The sequence below is a fragment of the Stegodyphus dumicola genome, chromosome 3 (genome assembly GCF_044657685.1).
Source record: "Stegodyphus dumicola isolate Sdum_Otavi_A_Nest chromosome 3, ASM4465768v1".
Lineage (NCBI taxonomy): Eukaryota > Metazoa > Arthropoda > Arachnida > Araneae > Eresidae > Stegodyphus > Stegodyphus dumicola.
This window is the reverse complement of record NC_140770.1, coordinates 197,674,505-197,696,718: the sequence shown is the minus strand read 5'-3', so window position 1 is coordinate 197,696,718 and position 22,214 is coordinate 197,674,505. Positions and strand designations below refer to the sequence as shown.

Sequence of the window (22,214 nt, the reverse complement as noted above, 5' to 3'; positions counted from 1 at the left end):
GTAATCGCTATGAGATCCGCGTTCCGAACCGCCCTCAAATAAAAAATAATACTTTTTTAAAAAAAGGAGAAAAATGTCTGAAAAGTCTAAGATTTTATGAGTCGCCCAAAAAGGCTCTTTTAAAGTTTAATATGTTTTATCAATAGAGATGTTCCAAGTGGAATAGCGAAACATTTTATAGGATACTAAATGCATATAAGAAATTTTCTTATCTTATCTAAACATTATTTCCTATCTTGTTCATTTGCGGTTTTGCAGCTGAAGATGATGGTTCGGTAAAACCATCGAAACTAGTCCTGTGAAAATTTTGTAAATTAACGCTGATTTTTGTTGTTTGACTTCTGAATTAGTATTTATTCGGCGTGTTATTGTGTCTTAATTTAACTGGTTATAAACTTAACAGAGCACAGATGTTGAACAGAAAAAAGATTGCCATTAGAAATGCTCAAATGCCAAATTAAAATAATGTTTATTAAAAGAATTTCATGAAAACAACCTAATTTTGAAGTACAATGAAAATAGTAGATTTTACTTTACCAAAATAGCTTAGTACGATGATTTTGTCAATGTATTCTTTATGTTTATTTATGGGAAATTCACAGAATGTAGCCTATATTATGAATATAAAGGTAAATTTTTTTATTTTAAACTATCGCTAATTAAATTAAAAATAATTTACAAAAGTTTGAATATTTGGTGATAAATTCGACTTTTCATTATTAAAATTAAAAGCTCTTTCCACTGATTACTTTTCTTGATTTAATGAATCTCCTTTTGGTCTTTCTTACACCTTATAAGAGTTTCACCCACTTTGGCAATATATACTGTGTGAGAATTCTGGAAAACTTAAGCGACTTCTCGTATGCTTTGGAAATTACAACAGAGGTTTGGAATAGGTATAATAAACCCTTTTATAAACTCAGACAAATTAACACAGCTTATTAATGCATAATCAGCCAGAATTTATGGCGTAAATCAAAAGTAACGAAATGAATTTAAGTAAATTTTAGTTAAATTTTAGTTAGCCCAAAGGCTACATAGACAGAAAATGCACAAATTGTCTCAGATCTAATATTGGCATGATAAACTAATGGCGAGAAAAATGCAATGCTGCAGATTACCTGCTCCCAAGAGAACCCAACTAGTAATGTGGTCTTCAAGTAGATTCTTCGTTCTGATTCTACCAATTAAAACCTCTTCCTTTAATTACTACTGCTTTCTATTTCATTTGAATGCACTCAAAATTAGTATTCTGGCAGGAAAATGGAAAGCGAGAAGAAAAAGCTAATTAACATAAAATAACTGGTTAATAAAAATAAATGAATACTCTACAACCTCAATTCACCACTTTAATTTAGCCATTTTCATTTTTATGTAGCCTGTATGTCGAAATCTACATTTGTTTTGGTGATAATAAACTTAATTCTTTCATTTTTTACCCGATTACATAACATCACATGCAACCGCTGCAAGTATGAAAAATACATGCATATATCCAGCTGTATGTTAATTTCTTTTGAATATATGGTGTCTGTCATCTACAAAAGAAAACTGTAAACTTAAAATATAAGATGTGAACACAGGTCTCCTGTTGGATAATATAAGAAAGTAATACTTTCTGGTATTATTATTTGTAGTACCTAAAGTCCTACAAATAATAAAAAATAATAATTAAAACCAAACACTGTGTGGAGAGTAAAAAGCATAACGCAGAAACTTGGTGAAAAATTAAATCCCATTCTGTATAACAATATATGCATTTGACATTATTAGGTATTACTAATTAAATTAACATTTTAATACTTCAATGAAATATCAAGAAAATGAGAAAAAATTATGAATACTATTTACTGTATGATATTAATTTTTTGAAAGTGAGCTAATTAATAAACAAAGACCAAAATATATAATTCCATATTCCCTATGCTGAAGTCTACTTCATCCTATTATATCATCATTAGTTATAAGGGCAGAACATTGCAGTCTTCACCTTGCAAAATCCATGAGCAACATTTTAATAATATAGGAAAAGTTCATACAATGGCCAGTAGCTGAATTGAATGAAATGAGTATTTTAAATTTATAATTAAACATGTTTTAAATTTGCTAGAAATTTAGGGACATATAATGTTTAAATATTTAAAGTTTTGGAGGAAACTATTTAAAATGTCTTCCTTTTTTGGGGGGCGGGTTGCTTTAACTGCTTATGGGTTACAGATTTCAGCTATATAATCTCATAAATAGCATTTAAAGATTATTTAACCCAGGCAGATTATATTTCCTCATATGAAGTTATTATTCAAAATGTATTCACTGCCTTACTTATTCATTACTATTCAAATACTAATAAATCGTATAGTAATACAATATTCAAATATTAATAATTAAATCCTTAAAAAAATGTTCTGTATTAAAAGGAAGAACATTTTAAAATGCCCAATTGAGCAGTATTTTTTAATCTTAAAATACGTCACTGTTGTATTATTTTTCTAATTCATTACTAATATATGAATTAAACTCAAGTTTTATTTAGAATCGAGGATTAGTGATGTGGGTGTTTTGAATGTTCAGGGTTTTATGGAAAATTACTATTGAATGGTAAAAAAAGGTTTATTAAAATTCAAATACAGTAATTCAATGATGTAACACATATAATTAATGTGTACAACAAAAAATTATTGTATGAAATGCATAACAGAGCAAAAAATGAAAACATATACATGAATTTACAATAACATAAGCTGCAAAATAAACAGACTACAGGAATATTCACATAAATTTACAATAATTTGAAACAATTAAGTGTTATGAGTAAGTTAAATCTTCATTTTCATAGTTCTTTTAATATCTTGTGTTGGTGGTTGGCCTGCAACCATTCTTTCAGTGATAATCTCTGTGGCACTTCATCAAAGCCTATATTGTTGAAACAAACATTACCAAATGCTAAGTTGTAATGACATTAATACATGTATCATAACAAATACACAATGAAAATTAAGAAAATGTTAATGTACTAATATTTCTTTTTTCAGTAGTATTAATTCTTGAAATATCATAAAAGAGGAATTAGGCATTTTTTATTAAACATTCAATTATACATCTACCAATTTCAGTGTTATAGTGTGGCACCAGGATAACTATGCGATAGGATAACTTGTAAAGGCTAAAAAATATTATAAAAAAGATACAATTCTTAAGTAATTACATATATTTTGCAGAAATACTTCGGAACTGTTAGAGCTGGTATTCGTGAGATTCCTCGAGTAATTTTTTAATTGCAGAATAATTGAATTGAAAAACAACAGAATGCAACCAAATTATATTATTAGGTATTCTTTCATTTCACTTTCTAATGCATGCATAATAGCATTAATTAAGAATTTAATAAAAACATTAAAAATAATTACATGAAGCAAGATCTCTAAAATTTCAAAATTGCATACAATTAAAATCTAGTTTAATATTCGCAATACGTTTTTAACTCATTATATTTTCATAAATTTAACTTTACAATCTATGACGAATTACAATAAAACATACTTTATGACAAAAGAACATGAACTTCCAGACTAAATATAATGTGCATCATTTAGTCTGAGATTAAAAACTATGTATACAAGAAAAGTATACAAAAAATTTCAAGACACATGATATTTATTCTGTTGCAGAAGCACACTGTTTATTTTCAATGTATATAATAATAAGCAAAGATGATATGTGTCAAATTTTCAGTTCTATAATTTTTATATGTAATATACAGTGCACTATTATGCTAATAAGCAATCTTTATCTTCAAATTCTTGCATTATATGTTGGTGATTATGGGTGGTTTTTTTTTAATCATCTGTTTTCTTATCCATCATTGCAACTTCACTAAGACTGTTAATCAAGGCTCAAATGTATCCCTGCCTCCCGTAATTTTAAATAAATATTTTAAGGAAAGATAGGTTAAATTACATAATAATTATATGTACTTTGCTTGCGCATTTACAGTCAGACATAATACTCAACAACTAGTATGCTGGAAAATGCCCAAGTGGGATTTGAATGGCTTCAATAACATATACTGGAAAAGTAAATAAAAGTATTATAAAAATATTGCTCCAATTCTAAATAATAGTTGTGTAATAAAAGAACATTTTAGATATGATATTAACTAATTATTTTTTAAGATTTTATCTCTTTGACCTTTAAAATGGAGGTAATGTTTCTGATTGATATTATGCGAAAACCTGAAAAGCAAACAACAACTACACTAAATCTAAAAAATGTTCCCAAAGTTTACACATTTATTGATAGAAAAAATACTACTTATGAAGGATATCAATTGCTTTTAAATGACAATCCCCTTGAGAGGGTGAATGAAATTAAATATCTAGGTGTTTTGTTGAACAGTAAATTTAACTGGAAAAAGCATATTTCCTACATTTCTAATAAATGTGAGAGACTTCAGCGTGGGCTGAATCGAATTGCATGTAACAGTTTTGGTGTTAAATCGAATGTTAGCGCAATTATATATAAACAAGGCATTGTACCCTTTATTTCATATGGATATAGAGCTTGGAGATTGTCTCTAAAAAAGAAAATTAACTCTAATCTCTTGCTTCGAGTTCAAACACGAAGTTTGCTGCGAGTTATAAGCGGTTACCAAACTATAAGTTACAATGCCGTTTTCTCTCTTGCCGGATTTCCACCCCTTGATTTGTTTATTCTGACCTTTATAGATTACAAGAATAGTCTTGCAAATTACTCCAATTCTCACTTTGATCGTTTATTGCCCTAGTCTGTTCTACCACATCCTTCTGTAAGACAACCAGTACAGATTCTGGATAGTACGGACACTGATGTTAATTCATTCTCATTTGTGCTGTATACGGATGGTAGTAGGATTGATGATAAAGTTGGTTTTGCTTATGTTATTTTTGAAGATGATATTGAAATTGAGTGTCACCAATTTCGCATTAGAAATGAATGTACTGTATATATTTCTGAACTTCTGTGTATTAATTTTGCAATCAAGTGGATAATTAGCCAGAATGGAAGTGGTTCCAGCTACTTAATCTGTACGGATTCACTCTCTTCCCTGGAATCTCTTAAAAATACCTCTTTATGTAATGATATTATTGTCAATATACAGCAGTCTCTCGGAGATCTGGAGAAGAGGGGTATTTCAGTGTTTTTTACATTTGTCCGTGGTCATTCGGGTAATTATGGAAACGAGAGAGCTGATTGGCTTGCTAAGAATGCAACTAAAAATGATATTAACGTTGATGTAAATATTCCAAAATCTTATTTAAAAAAACATTCAAAGCTAAAATGATTGAGCGGTGGAACTGTGATTATATCTCTTCTGATAAGGGATCTGTTACAAAAGCATTCTTCCCAACTATTTTTGAAAGACTGAAAAGTAAGGACTTGTTGCTCAATTTTAAAGTTACGCAATTTTTGTCTGGACATGGTAAGTTTAATGTTTATCTTGAACGATTTAAGCTGATATCTTCCAATTTGTGTAATTGCAATCTTAGCGTTGAGCAAAGTGTTTTCCACCTGCTTTTTGATTGCCCACTGCTTGATAAACCAAGAAATCTTTTGAAATGTAGATTAAAATTCATTGGAATTCATTGGCCGCCGAAATGTTATGATTTTGTATCCTCGATTTCGGCCTACCGAGCTTTCAATGATTTTGTTGACTTTTATTTTAAACACTGTTAATGATTTCTTTATACATTTTTATATTTTTGTATTTACTTGTGTTTTTTTTTCCTTGTATGATTTCATTGTATTGTTGAAAACTGATGATATTACTTACTATTCTGCCTTTTTCACTAGCTATATGTGCATTTACCACAATTTCCTCACCTGAGCACAGATGCCGCGCAGCGCTATGAAATTTGCATAGCCATGTCTATCCCTCCACTGAATTTTCGGAGGTTCAGTAATCTGCCGAATTATACAAAATAACATATGAAATCTAAAATGCAAGTCAAACATAGAAAAAAAAAAAAAAAAAAAAGGTGTGTTACGATACAAATGCAGACTACCTGATGAAACGTGTCCTTAATCAAAATCAAGGCTTTGGAGCTGACTGAAAGGCAGAAAGTTATTGTTTAGTGGTGTCGTGATGATGGTAAACTAGGAAGTTGGTAGGTGTGAGCTACCAACTTAAGAAACTGTGGCTTTGTACAAAGAGGAAGAAGCACGTTTATTACATTTGTTCTCGACTGATTTCATTCAGACGGATAAGTCACCACCGTCTGCACTTTACGTTATTTGTATATCTACATCCTAAGCCGAAAGAAGATCTTTTTCATCAGACATGGCTGATATGTTACTTGAAATATAATGTTAATTATGCTTAGATCGAGTTAATTTGTCCTTATATTATTCTTCCTGAGCAGCCAAAATATCATATAAATCCTCTTTAAAAGTACATAATCATTTAGAATAAAACGCTAAGCACATTACCTTCGCTTATGGCCTTTTTCAAAAAAAATCGAAAATCACCGTCAGATTTCTTTCGTTTAAGGAAAAGAAAGTGTTAAAACAAACCTTTCATGAAAGCAAAATGGTACTTCGCTTTCATTTGTTTTCTGTTACATAACAGATGGCTTCCTGGTGAGATTGATTTTATATTCATAGATATAAGGTTTGATTCTATTTATTGGGAAGTGTAAAGAGAAACCTTTGAACTCTAATAATAAAAGAGTAATAATAGAGATATCTTGCAGTCACTCAGAAAATACATGCAACAAGCAATGGCGACGATGGAAAAGACCTGTAAGTCATAATTTGAAATTGGACAATGCTTATAGCCTTTCTAAAATTATACTATGAGTTAGTCATCAAATATTCACGCCATTGTTTACTTTTGCTGCTAAAAGTGCATTTATGCTGTCTTACAATGAGAAGACAGGAAAAAGATATTGATATGTGTATTGACATGTATTGGAAATTTCCGGTACAGAAGGGCGTTTCCACAATCAGTCATATGCTAAGGGCTCTTGGTAAGAGTAATTTATTCAAGTTATATTTTATTTATTAATAATAGATTTTTTGGCATTGCTATTAGTTTGAATAGACTCATCAGGTGTCTCTTCGCTTACCCAATAATGTTAAAGAATGAGCTGAATTCTTTTGCTACATAGAAAATATAAATAACGTGTGTGAATGTAAGTAAGAAAGAATTACACTGGTTCTGTTGATGTTTGAATAGCGGATTATTTAAAATTTTCAACAAAGTATCTTTGTCTCACGTTTCTTCCAAATGGAGAGTTTTTAAAATCGTGAAAATTTAAAATAATAAAATAAAACGGAAGATACTGCTGCTGTTCACGATATGAAATGAAGTATCTTCCGAGTTCGAACAAAATAAAGGAAGTCAGAAATAAAATGTTGCAATCACCAACAAAAGAGCGTGAGAAAGATATCATCGAAATGAAATATATGTTTTGCGAAGTAATACCTGAATCATAAAAAATTAATTCTACATGAGAAAAACCTCATCTTCGTCTTGCGCCAAATGAACGGTTTTGAAAGTTAGCAGCTATAAACTACAGCTGAAATTTCAGGAGATATATTGCTTGTAAAAGTACACGAATGTAGGTCATTAAAAAAATTTATCGTTAATATCCATTCTGGAACTTTTGCAGTGTTTTAAAATTCTATGTGCATGACTTTAAAATCAGCCGGTATTACGCTTTTATTATTACCAAAAACAATTATTGATAAATTCCATAAAGATGTAAATAAAATTAGCGCCAATTTTTTTAATTTTAATTTTCCGGAAAGAAATGAGGTATATAAATATTCCAGAAAAGCCATTTTTATTTGTAAAACATACTTTGATTGGTGTTTAATTACGCTCCAGTCAAAAGATAAAATACTATTAAAAGAACGTTTTGGGGTTTCGAACATGCAGATTCTTTCTTATGCAACAATACATAATAATAAGCAACGTAATTAAAATTTCTTTATCAAATATAATTTGGAATTACATTTACATTTTCCTAGATTAAAATATTTTAATATATTTTTGTGAGACTGATATTAGAGATATTAGGTAATTTGGAAGCAAGAGGGATTGAAAAATGAGACACGCCTTCGCCGAGAATCGAACAACGGACCTCTGGAATACGCGCCCAGCATGCAGACCACCACACCACTAAGGCATGCCTAGAAGGCGGGAGGAATACCTTATATACTTCCCCTTTTTAAGGGCGACTGGGGTTTTTAAGGGACTCAGTCGCCAAATCCTGGGTGTGGAGAATCATCATTCACCATCCTTTTAGTTCGGGCGCCACTTGTAGGAACATTAGGGTTTTTTTGGCAGCAGGCAAGATGAAAAATATGCAACGTCTTCGCCGGAACTCGAACCACGGTCCTATGAAATACGCCCCCAGAGTACAGACCATTACACCACGAAGGCATGCCAAGAAGGCGGGAGAAATACCTTATATGATAACAGCAAGTTTTCCATACCCAACAGCGGATGTTCCCATGTGTAACGTAATTGCGAGCTAGAGCAGTTGACGATAAAATTAAATTGTTAATATACCTTTTTTTTGTCAACCACTAATTTATTTCAGTTAACATTAACTGTTATGAAAATGCAAGTAGCACATTTTTGAAATATCTGATGCAAAAGTTTTAGGTTTAGCTTTAATATATTCAATATCTTCAAAAATATTCTGAAAGGTTTCAGATTTTAACGGTAGCCCAAAAGGGTTTGCTAAGATTGCCTACGCTCTCAGGGAAATTTAAAGGAAGGAAAATTTAAAAGAAGTACTGTATTCCCAAGTCCATTTGGACGTACTGTATTCCCAAATTCATTACAGGCTACCAGTCTTCTGCTGCCCTCCTGAACCCCCTTTTTTTGTCTTTATTGTAAAGCATCGTTTTCTTCGCATTTGTGCCTTATACAGTTCAAATGCAAAATCACAAAATTTTTAAAAGCAGCACAGTAATATATGTTTAGAATTCCTGGTGCAGTGTTAAGTGATAGGCATACATTTTTTCTATTTGTTTCAGTCTTTTCTTCGTTCATCATATCAGGTTTCAGTTTTCTTTGTAAGATAGCTTGCAAAAAAATTTTTTTGGGGGGGGGGTGTCTTTTTATTATTAATATTTTATGTGTTAACTTTGTTTATTAAATATGACTTTCTTGGAACTTACGCCACATAAAATTCAACTCAATAGCAAAATCACAAAATACACTGCTGGCCATCGTAAATGCAACACCCTAAGGGAAGCATGCAAATAACAGGAAATTTACAACATGCATTAGCGGAGGTGAGATATGCAAATGATTAGAATTTCAGCGCAGACTCACATAACGCGCCCCTGTGGCGGCACTTCAAAGCGGTATTTAAGGTTTTGAGTTTTCGACGATTTCAAGTTCGGCAATTGTGTTTTTCTTGTGGTTTTTTCGAAAAAACGATCAATTACGCCTCGTAGTAAACAGCGATCATCGTTTGATAAAGTATCCGAGGAAAGAGGAAGGATAGTGGCCTACCGAGAGTGTGGATTATCTTTCAGGGAAATCGGTAGTCGTGATGGACGAAACCAAACAACTGTAATGCGGATATGTGACCGTTGGATGCAGGAGGGTACGACGGACCGACGTGTTCGATAGCATCTACCTCAGTGTACCACTTCACGTGATGACAGGAACATCGTGCGCATGGCAGTGACGGGATCGCTCAGTCACATCACGAATCATAGCACAGCACATTTAGTCTGTAACGCATCATCCAATGTCTGCGCATACCATTCGACGCCGTTTACAGCAGAGTGGTCTGTCCGCAAGACGTCCATTGCTTCGTCTACCCTTGACGCAGAATCACAGACGTCTCCACCGCCAATGGTGCGATGAAAGAAGGATGTGGACGGTAGAATGGAATGAAATTGTCTTTACTGACGAGTCACGCTTCTTGTCTACAACCACGATGGTCGAATTCGAGTCTGGAGACACCGTGGAGAGAGGATGCTGAACAGCTGCTTTATGCACCGCCACACTTGTCCTACACCGGGTATTATGGTATGGGGCGATATTGGATATCACTCTCGCACTCCTCTAATACGCATTGCCGGTACTTTAAACAGCCAGCGCTACATATCCGAGGTGGAGCCAGTTGTCCTTCCTTACCTTCAGGGCTTGCCCACAGCCATATTTCAACAGGATAATGCGCGACCACACGTGGCACACATTGTCCAAGGTTCTCCGACAATCGCCAGATTGAATTGCTTCCCTGGCCGGCTCGCTCTCCAGATCTTTCGCCGATAGAAAACATCTTGCTGAACGATTGACCCAGATTACATCCCAAGCTGCCACACCATATCAACTTTGGCAATGTGTGGAAGCTGCTTGGTCTGCTGTACCCCTAAAACACATTTAAAGTCGCTTTGAATCAATGCCGAGGCGTGTGGCAGCGGTGATCTCCAACAATGGCGGCTACTCTGGCTACTGATTCTGGAAGGAACCACACTTCACAGAAGTCTATAAATTTAATCATTTGATACTTGGTCAACATGTTATCTACTAAATAAATTTTGTTGTGATATCTCTTGTCTTTCTTGGTGTTGCAATTTGGGTGGCCAGCAGTGTTCGTAAAAGAGATTTCGGTGAAGTAAAGTTTTATCAGATTATATTCTTTACTCTTGCAGTGTAGTACCGTTATTGTTGAGGTGATTATCACATAACTGGAGAATAATACTTGCGATGCTACTGATATTTAAAGAGTATTATTAAATTATATTTTCGTGAAACAAATTGTGTGCATAGTTATTTTTCTTCAAAAATATTTAGAAACTTTATCTCAATTATTTAATTTAAAATTCAAATTTACTCGCTAGATTTTTTTTCTTTTCTGAACGCTTACAAAAGAAACAACAAGGCTAGTTCGGCAATTCAGCTCTTTTTCCACATAATTATGTCTCGAGAATTCTTTTGTTCTTGAACACAAATGTTTCCTGTTAATGTGAGAATGAATCTTTTCTGCATTAGTTGCTAGATGTTTTGGAAATTTCCTGTCTTACTTACGCTGGCTAGCTCTTTTCTTACGCGAAAAAAAAATATTAGACATAGAATAAGTCAAATGACTTAATTTTACTTTTAAAGTGCTTATACTTTGTAAGTTTTAGGCGAAGGAATATAACAAATACATTACTAAAATTTTTATTATCGTAATAGTCATATATACAGTAATTTAAGTAATGAAAATATTCCATTTCTACATGATGATGAAATGAAATGTTAACGTTTTCATTTATGTCATCACAGTTATTTCATCTCTTGGTGTGCAAAAATTTTGTATGGTAATCTCGTTCCTCAAAAAAGTTCTAAATCTTTTTACTTTCTTCTAAAAAGGAAAGGAAGTACTGTATTCCCAAATCCATTCAGACGATTTTTTTGCGTGACATCTGAACGCAGTAAAATAATAAAAAAACTGTTTTTTGTTCTCAAAAAGAGTTTTAAAATGGATTTAAAATGTATTCAAAAAGGAATTCTTCATGACATCTGTAAGTAGGTATATACATGTGTATGTATCTCGCATGACTAAAACAAAATTGAAATTTTATATCTGGGACTGCTATAACGTCTTTTTGAGCACCTCCCGTTTTATTACAATCGGCAAAACCAAACGTATATGTGCAATACATTTTTATAAAAAAAAATTAATTATTCCAAAAATTTCGCGCATTATGCCGCAGACAATTGCTCAGTAAAAAAACGTATAGAAAGAAATTTAGAACTAATTTTTCCCAAAGACCAAACACCGAAATTTAAATAAATAAATTTCAAAAGATCCTATAAATGTAGAATTAGAATTATGTAGATGTAAAAAGAAATTTAAAATAAACTATCACAAGGAAAAACAAAAACAAAGAAAGTAAAAAAAAACATAAAAGAAGAGGAATTCAATTAACTCCAACATAACATAGCCAGGAAGAGGTATATTGAAATTAATTACAGTTTCTCTTCCATAAGAAAATGCTTGCTTTTCTGTATCCAGAATCAGCTGCTAAACCATTACTATTTATTTTTTAATTTTAATAATTCACCCGAAAAATATGGCCCTCCCTGATTTTATTTTGTATTTGCTTTAGTGAATTAGTTGATGGCTTGCAGAGAGTCGAGTGGTTAAGATAGCTAAGACAGCTAAGATATATGAGAGTTTGATCTGGGTTGTATTCTAGGAAAATAGGCTGGTTGCATTGTTGATGTTCATGGTTTCCTCACGGATAACGTGAATACATACGGGGACCATTTTTCATTACAAAGTCAGTCCTACGCGAAGACATCATTCTCTTCATTAAGGCATCCTCCACGAAGCCCTTGAGTGCTTTGTAATGTGGACTAACCTAACCCTAAAGTCAGCTGTTGTAGCTAATTTTTGTAATGTGAATACTGGTGGTTAGTTTGCCTCAGACCTTCTACCATAATGGCATTTTCTTAAATAGCTAGTCTTAAATACAAGAGATATTATTCAACGCTCAGGCAGAGTTACCTTATGATTAATTTAACATATAGATAGGAATGCCGTTCAAAATTTTAGTTGAAAGGAAGGCTGGAGATAATTCTTGCCATTTTCCCATAATAGGTTTGAATTATTAGAATTTATTCTCTGTTTTTATCTTTATCGAAGCATAAAAGGTGCTTAAAAGCATAAAAGGTGTTTGCACAGTGTTTACAAAATATTGTTTCCGTTCCTGTAGGTATAAAACCTTGTTTAAATCAAAACATGCTTATCTGAAATGTTGAAATAAGACTAAAACTAAATTGCCAACTCCTAAAACAACCATTTCCTCATTTTCAAATGAATGTTTGCCCAAATGTTTTAATTATTATTATCTAAATACATGTGTCATAATGTAAGGAAGTGACCACAATATACTATTTGTGTGCAAAAACTGCTGCTGTGAATTCATTTTCCTGTTGATAATTTTATATAATCACTTTCATTAAAATTTATGTTAATTAAAATTTACGTTATGCTACAGTTATTTCTCTAAGAGTGAATATATTACCTAAAACGGAAGCTTTAAAGATTGCATTCCGTCATAACAAGACCTTTCTGCGTATCTCAGTTAAAGTTTTACTATTCTGGTGATAAATGTGCTTTATTGTCATCCAAAGTAGGTAAAGAAGTCACTAATTTCTACTTATTCGAATTATGCCTTCAAACATGTAACTACTGTTTTGTAGTTATAGATGCACATTATTTCCTTTAAATGATTTAAGTAGATATATGAATTTAAAAATTGAAATTAATTTTATTTTAAATGCATACTGAAAATTATTAGAGTAAAAAATTATATGTATGCAAATGTATCACTTCCACTTTTTATGAAAATAATTCTGACCTTGAATTATCCGAAAAACAAAGTGTTATCGGAAATTAACCACTCTTTTATAATATTTTATAATACTGAAATACTGTTTAAGATATGAAAATAGGACAAATATGGAAGAATGAATTAAGTGCTAAATTTAAAACTTACCTAGGATGAATTTTGTCATAGTATTACGAAAAGAACCATATATTTGCTACGCGCTGCAAAATCAGATCCTAACGCGTAAATAAGATAAGAATAAATAACATTACATAAATAATTATTTGAGAAAACCATGAAATATAAAAGGCAGCTAAATTTTATAGCTAAAATAATCCATCATTAGAGAAGTGACTTTGACTTTTGAAGGGTAAAGTGATACTCCAGTTTAAACTATAATAGAATTCATGAAAATTTTGTTTGAATAACATGAATTATCCTCCTTACACAATTTCTGTAATTGCAAAGTAAATAAGAACCATTTGTTTCATCCAGAGTTTTCCACGAAGACAACTCTTCCTTTAAGCCGATAAGCCTTGAATGCTTGCCCCAATCAATTAATCAATTAACCCTAAAATGCATGTGATATTCTTTACCTAATTTATTTTAGCAGTTTGTGTAACAATCAAATGAACCCCTGTAAAAATATTTTCATAGATTTTCATATTCATTCACCGGCAGTTTCATAGATTACTCCAAAATTTGTCAGCATAAGCAGATGATTTTAAGAAAGGTATTAAAATATAAATGCTTCTTTTATCATGAAAATATCTTTTTCTGTAAGTACAGAATAATGTATTTTTTCTCTTGAATCAGAATTTTTTAAGAATTAAGAGGGATTTTATTTCAGATTTCCGACGACGCTTAAGAATAGCATCTAGTTAAAGAAGGTGGATGTAATTCAGTTTCCATCATATAATTGGAAGACAATATAATTGAGAAAATACTAACTGGATTACATGCAAGTGAAATGATCATGAATAAGCAAATCATTAAGCAATTAGAATTGGTAATGCGAATACGTGAAAATATTTTGAATAGTGAACGTTGTCTGAAGCAGGTAGCTTTAGATTCTAAAGAGGAATCAGATTATTTCGTATACTGCAAGAGGATATATATATGGACGACTTATTCTCGGGTGCAAATACAGTTGATGATGCAGTATCTGTCTGCAAGAAAATATCTTCAATTTTACATGCACGTGGTTTTGATTTGAGGAAGTGGAATTCAATTTCTGTAGAATTCTTAACTAAATTTAAGGAACATTGTTCGTTGAATTCTGATTTCGAGATATCTCGTAATTCGAGTTCGAAAGTCTTAGGACTTTTTTGGAATTCAACTACTGATACCTTCAGGTTTAAAGCTACACCGCACATCAACGCACCTATAACAAAGAGACACATTGGCAGAATCTGCTCGCAGTTTCGATCCTTTAGGTCTCCTATCTCTTTCCACTATATTGATTAAAATATTCTATCAAAAGCTATGGTTAGTTAAAGGCGACTGGGATTCAGTTCTTCCCCAGCATATCTCAGATGATTGGTTTAAATTTCAAGAAAAATTAAGTCAAATCAATAATTGCGAAATTCCGAGATGTGTCATACTTACAACGGACAGTGTCATCCAACTACATGTATTTTCTGATGCATCTTCCCAGGCCTATGCAGCAGCCATTTACTGTCGCCAAAAATGCAATGGTACGGTTAAGGTTAATCTTTTGGTATCAAAGACTAAAGTCGCGCCTATAAAGCAAGTATCCATTCCTCGATTAGAACTCTGTGCTGCGTATTTGTCGACCAGATTAATGCAATCTCTATTGAACATTTTTAAAAAGTTTTTAATTTTTAAATCTATGCGTGGACGGATTCCAAGGTAGTTCTGTCTTGGGTATCCGCTCATCCACGTAAGTGGAAAATTTGTTTATGTTCCTGTGTTAGAATGGCACCAAAATGGATGACTCAGTTTCGATTTTAAATATACTTAATAAATTCAGTCACTCTCCGTCTATTTAAACCAAACTGAATACATTTAATAATAAAACATTCATACGTAAACATTTAGTAATAATTCAACAGTACAGATAAGCTTTAAAATAATAAATACAACCGATACAGGGCAGCTACGCTTTTAGCGACCGAATTCAACGAACGACAAATCTCAAAAGCGTGTTGCCAACGCAGGGCAACGAAAAGGTGGAAATTAATTCCATAGGCTTGGAAGTAAACATACTCCCACCTTATCAGGTTTAGTCCTGATACACAGGCAAAGGTGAAAGTTTATTAATTGGTCTTTTGAAGACACCAGTTTTAGTTTTGATTATAGCTACGCGAACTAAGCCGTCCTTGCCCGGATGGACATCGATGATCGATCCTATAGGCCAAGCTAAAGGTGGAGATCCATCTTCGATGACAAAAACCACCGTGTCGACCTTTAAGTTGGGTTTAGTGTGCCGCCAGTTGGATCTCTGCTGAGTCAAATATTCACCTTTCCATCGATTCCAAAATCCGCGACGTAGATTCTGTACAAGTTCCCACCTATAACTCCTTGTGCGAACAGACTGATGTGTCTCTGGAAAGAAGTCAACGTATCACCTGTAATAAAATGAGTATAAAGCAAGCACTTAGAGAGGCACAATGTCCCAAAAACATCTTTAACATCATCACTGACTATCTACATGCACGTAGCCTCATAGTAGCCAACAACAATGGCCTCACTATCAAGCGGCAGGAAAGAGGGTGTCCACAAGGCTCTTGCGCCGGTCCGTTGCTCTGGATAATCACCTTTAACTCCATACTACAACATGAATGGCCTTTGCACACAGATATCATAGCATACGCCGACGATGTAGCTCTTCTGGTGTCTGGCCGCACAAGAGATGAACTGGAACGGAATGCCACAGAAACCTGCTCGATATTCACGGACCTATGCAATAAACTTAAGTTAATCATCTCTCGACAAAAGTCCGCAGCCATCGTAATTCCACGTCCTGGCACAAATCCCACAAGACGTCCATGTATAAAGCTACTGGGCAAGAACTTAAAAATAACGAAGACGATTAAATATCTAGGAGTCACTTGGGATCAAAGACTCACCTGGTTACCGCACCTCCAAGAAATAAGTACAAAAACATCGACCATCGCAAGGAAAGCCAGGCAATTTCAAGGGAGAAATTGGGGACAAAACCCCCATATCAGGAAACTATTATATCTGACAGTGGCAGAGAGAATAATTCTCTACGCAGCAGTCATATGGGCACAACCAATGAGCAGCCGAAAGACCAAGCTACTGACCACAATTCAACGGCCGTTTGCATTAAACATCTGCGGAGGTTATCGCACAACAGCGTCCAGCGCCGCCACGATACTTGCAGGCCTGCTGCCATTACACATAAAGGCAGAGGCAGAGGCTACCTATGTACGAATCACCCATCACAGACAAGAAGCCATATATGCAGGAATTACGTTCAGAACAACTGACTATGAACTCCCTGGCAGTGTGCAACACATCCACCCTGCCATCAAAGGTAGAGGGATCCATGTCAAAATCCAACATCAGCAATTGCACTCCAGACAACACACTTCCTCTGCGATTACACAACTGTTCACTGATGGATCAAAACATGATCAGGGAGTGGGCTGCGCGTTTGCTCACTACGAACATGGCACACTAGTAAAGGAATGGAAAGGACATCTCACTAACAGCAATAGTATCTTCCAAGCAGAGGCACTAGCAATATTTAATGCGCTACGACATGCCCTCAACCTTTCCCTTACCAATGCGACTTTTTACACGGACAGCATGTCAGTGCTACACGCACTCAGGGATCATCACCACACTTCACCCATCATCATAGATATACAGCAACTTTTACGCAATAATCATCAAGCCCGCTTTAACATGGTATGGGTGAAAGGACACTCCGACAACGAAGGGAATGACGTCGCAGACCGACTGGCTAATGAGGCTGCCAACAACATCCACGCTCAAACTATAAGAGCCCCTACCCCCGTCTCACACCTCAAGAAAACTCTGCGTAATATCTGTAAAGAAAAGTGGCAAGAAGAATGGAATAGTTGCGACACAGGGAGAAGGACGTATAACTTCCTACCAAAGGTAGACACGGAACGTCTTATAACAATAGCCCCACTGACACAGTACATAACGGGTCATGGCCCATTTCCATCTTATTTTATGCGTCATGGCATCTCAGCATCTGACAATTGTGTCTGTGGCATGCTAGGTTCTCCCGAGCACTACCTATTTGACTGCGGTCTAACAACAAACCACCACTTACCACATCCAACGAATGATAGAACACTTTACTATCGTTTCATAATCAAACACCCGCCAGCTATAAGGAGTATCTGCGCAGTTGTACAGCAAATCAACGCCCTAGGGCAAGACATTTGCGAGCCACAGTAGCATGGTACTGCAGACAATGTAGTCAACGATTAGATATTCGCAGTATGTACACATTCTGTAATACACATTCCACATTCAATTTCGAGCCTCGTGTTAACATCTGCTTTCAATAGCCACCAACTTGCAGAAATAATGTTACTGACATGTTTATCAGTGTAAAGCACTGGGCACCCAATGGAATGATGTGTTATCGTAAATCGAAATATATAATATCCGCACGAATATAGTGTATGCAACGAAATATGTAATTCATGCAACAGAAGCCCCTAATGAAAGTATGTACATTATGTATTATGTGAACTGAGCATATTTCCGCACAGCGCTACTGCTTTACGCACACGTTACTATGTCTCATATGTTTCTTCTGTGTGTAATATTTGCATTTATGTGCTCTACGTGTTTCCATATGTATTCTATGTGTCATGATATGTATTCTCGTGTGTGTTTTTATGTCACGTAATTACGAGTGTGTTTTTATGCTTTTACGTTTAATTTTGTATATCTATGTGTTTCAGCTTATATGAGTGTTTTAGTGTTTTAATGCTATCCTTTATATTCTTTTTTAAGTTACTTTGTGTTATTAACAACGTCCTATGTAAAAACTACCCGACATCTAGTACCTGTATGGCCATGTAAACTCCCGGTGCAGCCTCACGGGGCTCCAGCGAGTTGCTTCTTCGAGATAGTGGAGGACGTGGGACATATGCCTGTTTACCTATGTTATACGCCAGGCGTCCCCGTCCTCCGTCACCTGTCACCTGTAATAAAATGAGAAGGGGTTAAAACATTAATAGTCAATATCAGAATCCTTCAGGTAAGTAAGAGGACGCGAATTCAAAATAGCCTCGATTTGGGTAAGTAGCGTTGACAACTCTTCGTAGATTAAAAGAGTCTCTTTCAATACTCTTCTCAGATGAAATTTCGCTGAGTGATTGCCGGCTTTCCATATTCCTCCGAAGTGGGGCGAAGCAGGCGGTATAAAATGCCATTCAATAGATGACTTAGTTAGTTCTCGGGAAACCGATTCTGTTGGACACAAGGAAGACCAAATCTGATTTAGTTCTTGTAGTTTTCGGCATGCTCCCACAAGATTGGTATCGTTGTCACTGTAAATGTGCCGTGGTGCACCGCGACGTGAAATGAAACGTCTAAGTGCCGAGTCTGCCGTCTGGTCACTGACTGCGTCTATATGCACAGCTTTAGTCGACATGCAAACAAACAGAACTATATAACCTTTCATTTTTTTAAAACCACGACCCTTATTAAATTTCATGGTAATAGGACCAGCGTAATCCACATCACATGCGAAAAAAGGTCGTTCCAAAGTCACACGATGTTCAGGTAAGTCACCCATCAATTGCGGAGTTGAAGCAGCTTTAAATCGATGACATATTAAGCAATGGTTGACACAACTGCGTTTCAGTCTCTTCCCTCCAATTATCCAGTAAGATTGCCTGATGAGGTGTGACAATAAAAAAGGACCAGCATGAAGGTAAGAAATATGAAAATCTTTCACTAGTGATTCGCTAAATTTATGTCGAGAAGGAAGTATGACAGGATGTTTGATGTTAAATGCTAAAGATGAATTTCGAAGACGTCCTCCCACCCGTAAGAGACCATCTTTATCTATGAATGGATATAGAGAACGTAGTTGGCTCTTCTTGGGTAAAGGTTTCTCTTCCTTAATACATTGTAAATCATGTTTGAAATAATTATTCTGAATTCAACGAATAATGAACTTTTCTGCTACTGGAATTTCTAGAAATGTTAGCGGCATAAGGCAGCTGGAGTTAATACCACTACGTGAAATGTTCTGAGTGACATGATGCTTCTTGCAAGTAGTAATAAATCTTTGGCAGTAAGCCAGAATACGAACAATTTTACAACGCGAAGAATAATGCTCGAACAAATTAGCTAATAAATCATTCAATTCACGTATATGAGAACTAAAAATAGGATCAGATCTTTGTCCGGTCTTATGTATGAATTAAAATCTGAAGATGATACTTCAGTATCATCTTCAGATTTTAATTCATACTTAGGCCATTTTTCCTTTTCCTGACGCAGCCATGGTGGACCATTCCACCACAAAGTACAATTTGGTAGGAGTTGAGGTTCAATACCACGAGAAGCAATGTCTGCAGGATTCTGTTTAGAGGGAACATGATTCCAATGTTCAATAGGTATCACTTCTATGATTTGAGATGTTCTGTTTCCCACAAAAGTTTTCCACTTACGTGGATGAGCGGATAGCCACGACAGAACTACCTTGGAATCCGTCCACGCATAGATTTCGAAATTAAACTTCTTAAAATGTTCAATAGAGATCGCATTCAACAAATACGCAGCACAAAGTTCTAATCGAGGAATGGATACTTGCTTTATAGGCGCGACTTTAGTCTTTGATACCAAAAGATTAACCTTAACCGTACCATTGCATTTTTGACGACAGTAAATGGCTGCTGCATAGGCCTGCGAAGATGCATTACAAAATCCATGTAGTTGGATAACACTGTCTGTTGTAAGTATGACACATCTCGAAATTTCACAATTATTGATTTGCCTGAATGTCTCTTGAAATTTAAATCAATCATCTGAGATATGCTGGGGAACAACTGCATCCCAGTCGCCTTTAACTAACCATAGCTTTTGATAGAATATTTTAATCAATATAGTGCAAAGATATAGGAGACCTAAAGGGTCAAAAATGCGAGAAGATTATGCCAATATGCGTCTGTTTGTTATAGGTGTGTTGATGCGCAGTGTAGCTTTAAAACTGAAGGTATCAGTAGTTTAATTCCAAAAAAGTCCTAAGACTTTCGAACTCGAGCTAGGAGATATCTCGAAACCAGAATTCAACGAACAATGTTCCTTAAATTCAGTTAAGAATTCTACAGAATTTGAATTCCACTTCCTCAAATCAAAACCACGTGCATGAAAAATTGAAGATATTTTCTTGCAGACAGATACTGCATCATCAACTGTATTTGAACCGGACAATATGTCGTCCATATACATATCCTCTTGCAATATACGAGTTACATCTGATTCCTCTTTAGAGTCTAAAGCTACCTGCTTCAGACATCGAGTTGCTAAAAATGAAGCAGAGGAAAGACCATACGTAACTGTTTTCAACTTGTACGTACGCATTTCATCACTGGAATTGCATCGCCAAAGTATCAATTGATCATTCTGATCTTCAGGGGCTACCATCACCTGACGATCTGATCTCCACATCGGCTGTGAAAACAATTTTAGGAAATCGAAAATTAATCAAAATCTCAAAAATATCTCTTTGTAATTTCGGACCTACCCCTAAAAGAGAATTCAATGATATACTGTTTTCAGATTTACAGGATGCATCAAAAAACTACTCTTAATTTTGTCGTTGTGCTAGAAGGTTTAATGACCGCATGATGAGGAATATAAAACTTTTCTACATTCAATCTGTTAGATAAATCATCATTAATCACAGTCATAAGTCCTAACTGTTCATATTCATGTATAAAATCTTTATACTGTTTTTCAAATTCCGGATTATCTTTGAATTTTCTTTCCAGGGAACGCAACTAGAAATTGCTGCCGGTTTTTAATCACCCAACTTCAAATGCGGTTTATAAAATGGAAGTTTTACAACAAATCGCCCATCTGAATTAACAGAATGAGTGTTTTGAAAATGTGATTCACAAAATTGTTCCTCAGGTGTCAGAAAGTCCTTCTTCCTAACATCGACAATATCCTCCATTTCCCAGAAACGCTTAGGTTCGTAATCAATATTTATATTATCTTCTAGCTTTATGAAGTGTGAATTTGCTGTTTTTTGGCCTTCCATATTATTCCCGACCTTCCCAGCAATCACCCTACCGAAAATTGTATTTTGAGCTACAGACTCATTTTTCGAACCATATATTTGGCCACATCTTAAAACGGAGAAAAAATAATCAGCTCCTAAAATCAAATCAATTTCTTTGGGTTGAGCGAAATTCGGATCCGCTAACGGAATAAATTTAATGTATTCTAGATGCTTTACATTAATGACTTGTTGCGGCAATGGCAAAGTTAACCTATCGAAAATGTATGCGTTAACATCAATTACTTCATTATTTAACTCTGACTGAACTTTAAAATCAATAGAACCACGAGTCTTGGAAGCTGGCACTCCGCCAATTTCACGCAAAAGTAACCTTTAATTCGTTCTTTTTTAACCTAATCTTCGAACAGCTCGTTCAGAAATAAACGAACTTTCACTTCCAGAATCCAATAAAAATTTGATTTCGATAGTTTCGTCACTGGACGAAAATGCGAGTGCGAGAAAAGTAGGCAAAATCGCCGAGTTCCAATTTTGAATCGTATTACTGACAACTACCTGACCTTGACCCTCGCATGGTTCATATTCATTCGAAATTCTCTCTGGAGTGCTTTTGTTTACATTTGGCGCTGTTAAAAGCTGTACGTTGTTA

The 22,214-nt window shown here is 34.6% G+C and overlaps 1 protein-coding gene and 1 long non-coding RNA gene across 3 annotated transcripts in view; one reads left to right on the top strand and one right to left on the bottom strand.

Annotated features, from left to right (window-relative positions):
• The window catches only part of LOC118202932 (popeye domain-containing protein 1-like), a 145,852-nt gene that overhangs the window by 1,600 nt on the left and 122,038 nt on the right, over positions 1–22,214 (top strand). Inside the window, exon 2 of one of the 2 annotated variants that reach the window (XM_085813731.1) lies at positions 21,315–21,516. The exons of the other annotated variant lie outside the window; for it this stretch is intronic. The gene's annotated coding sequence lies outside the window, so the exon portion shown is untranslated. The remainder of the gene's footprint in view (positions 1–21,314; positions 21,517–22,214) is intronic. 2 annotated transcript variants of the gene reach the window in all.
• Positions 2,592–21,319, bottom strand: LOC146998239 (uncharacterized). Its single transcript, XR_015040388.1, has 2 exons — positions 20,881–21,319; positions 2,592–2,913 (listed from the first exon to the last, which is right to left on the bottom strand). It is a non-coding gene; the product is annotated as an uncharacterized LOC146998239 (long non-coding RNA).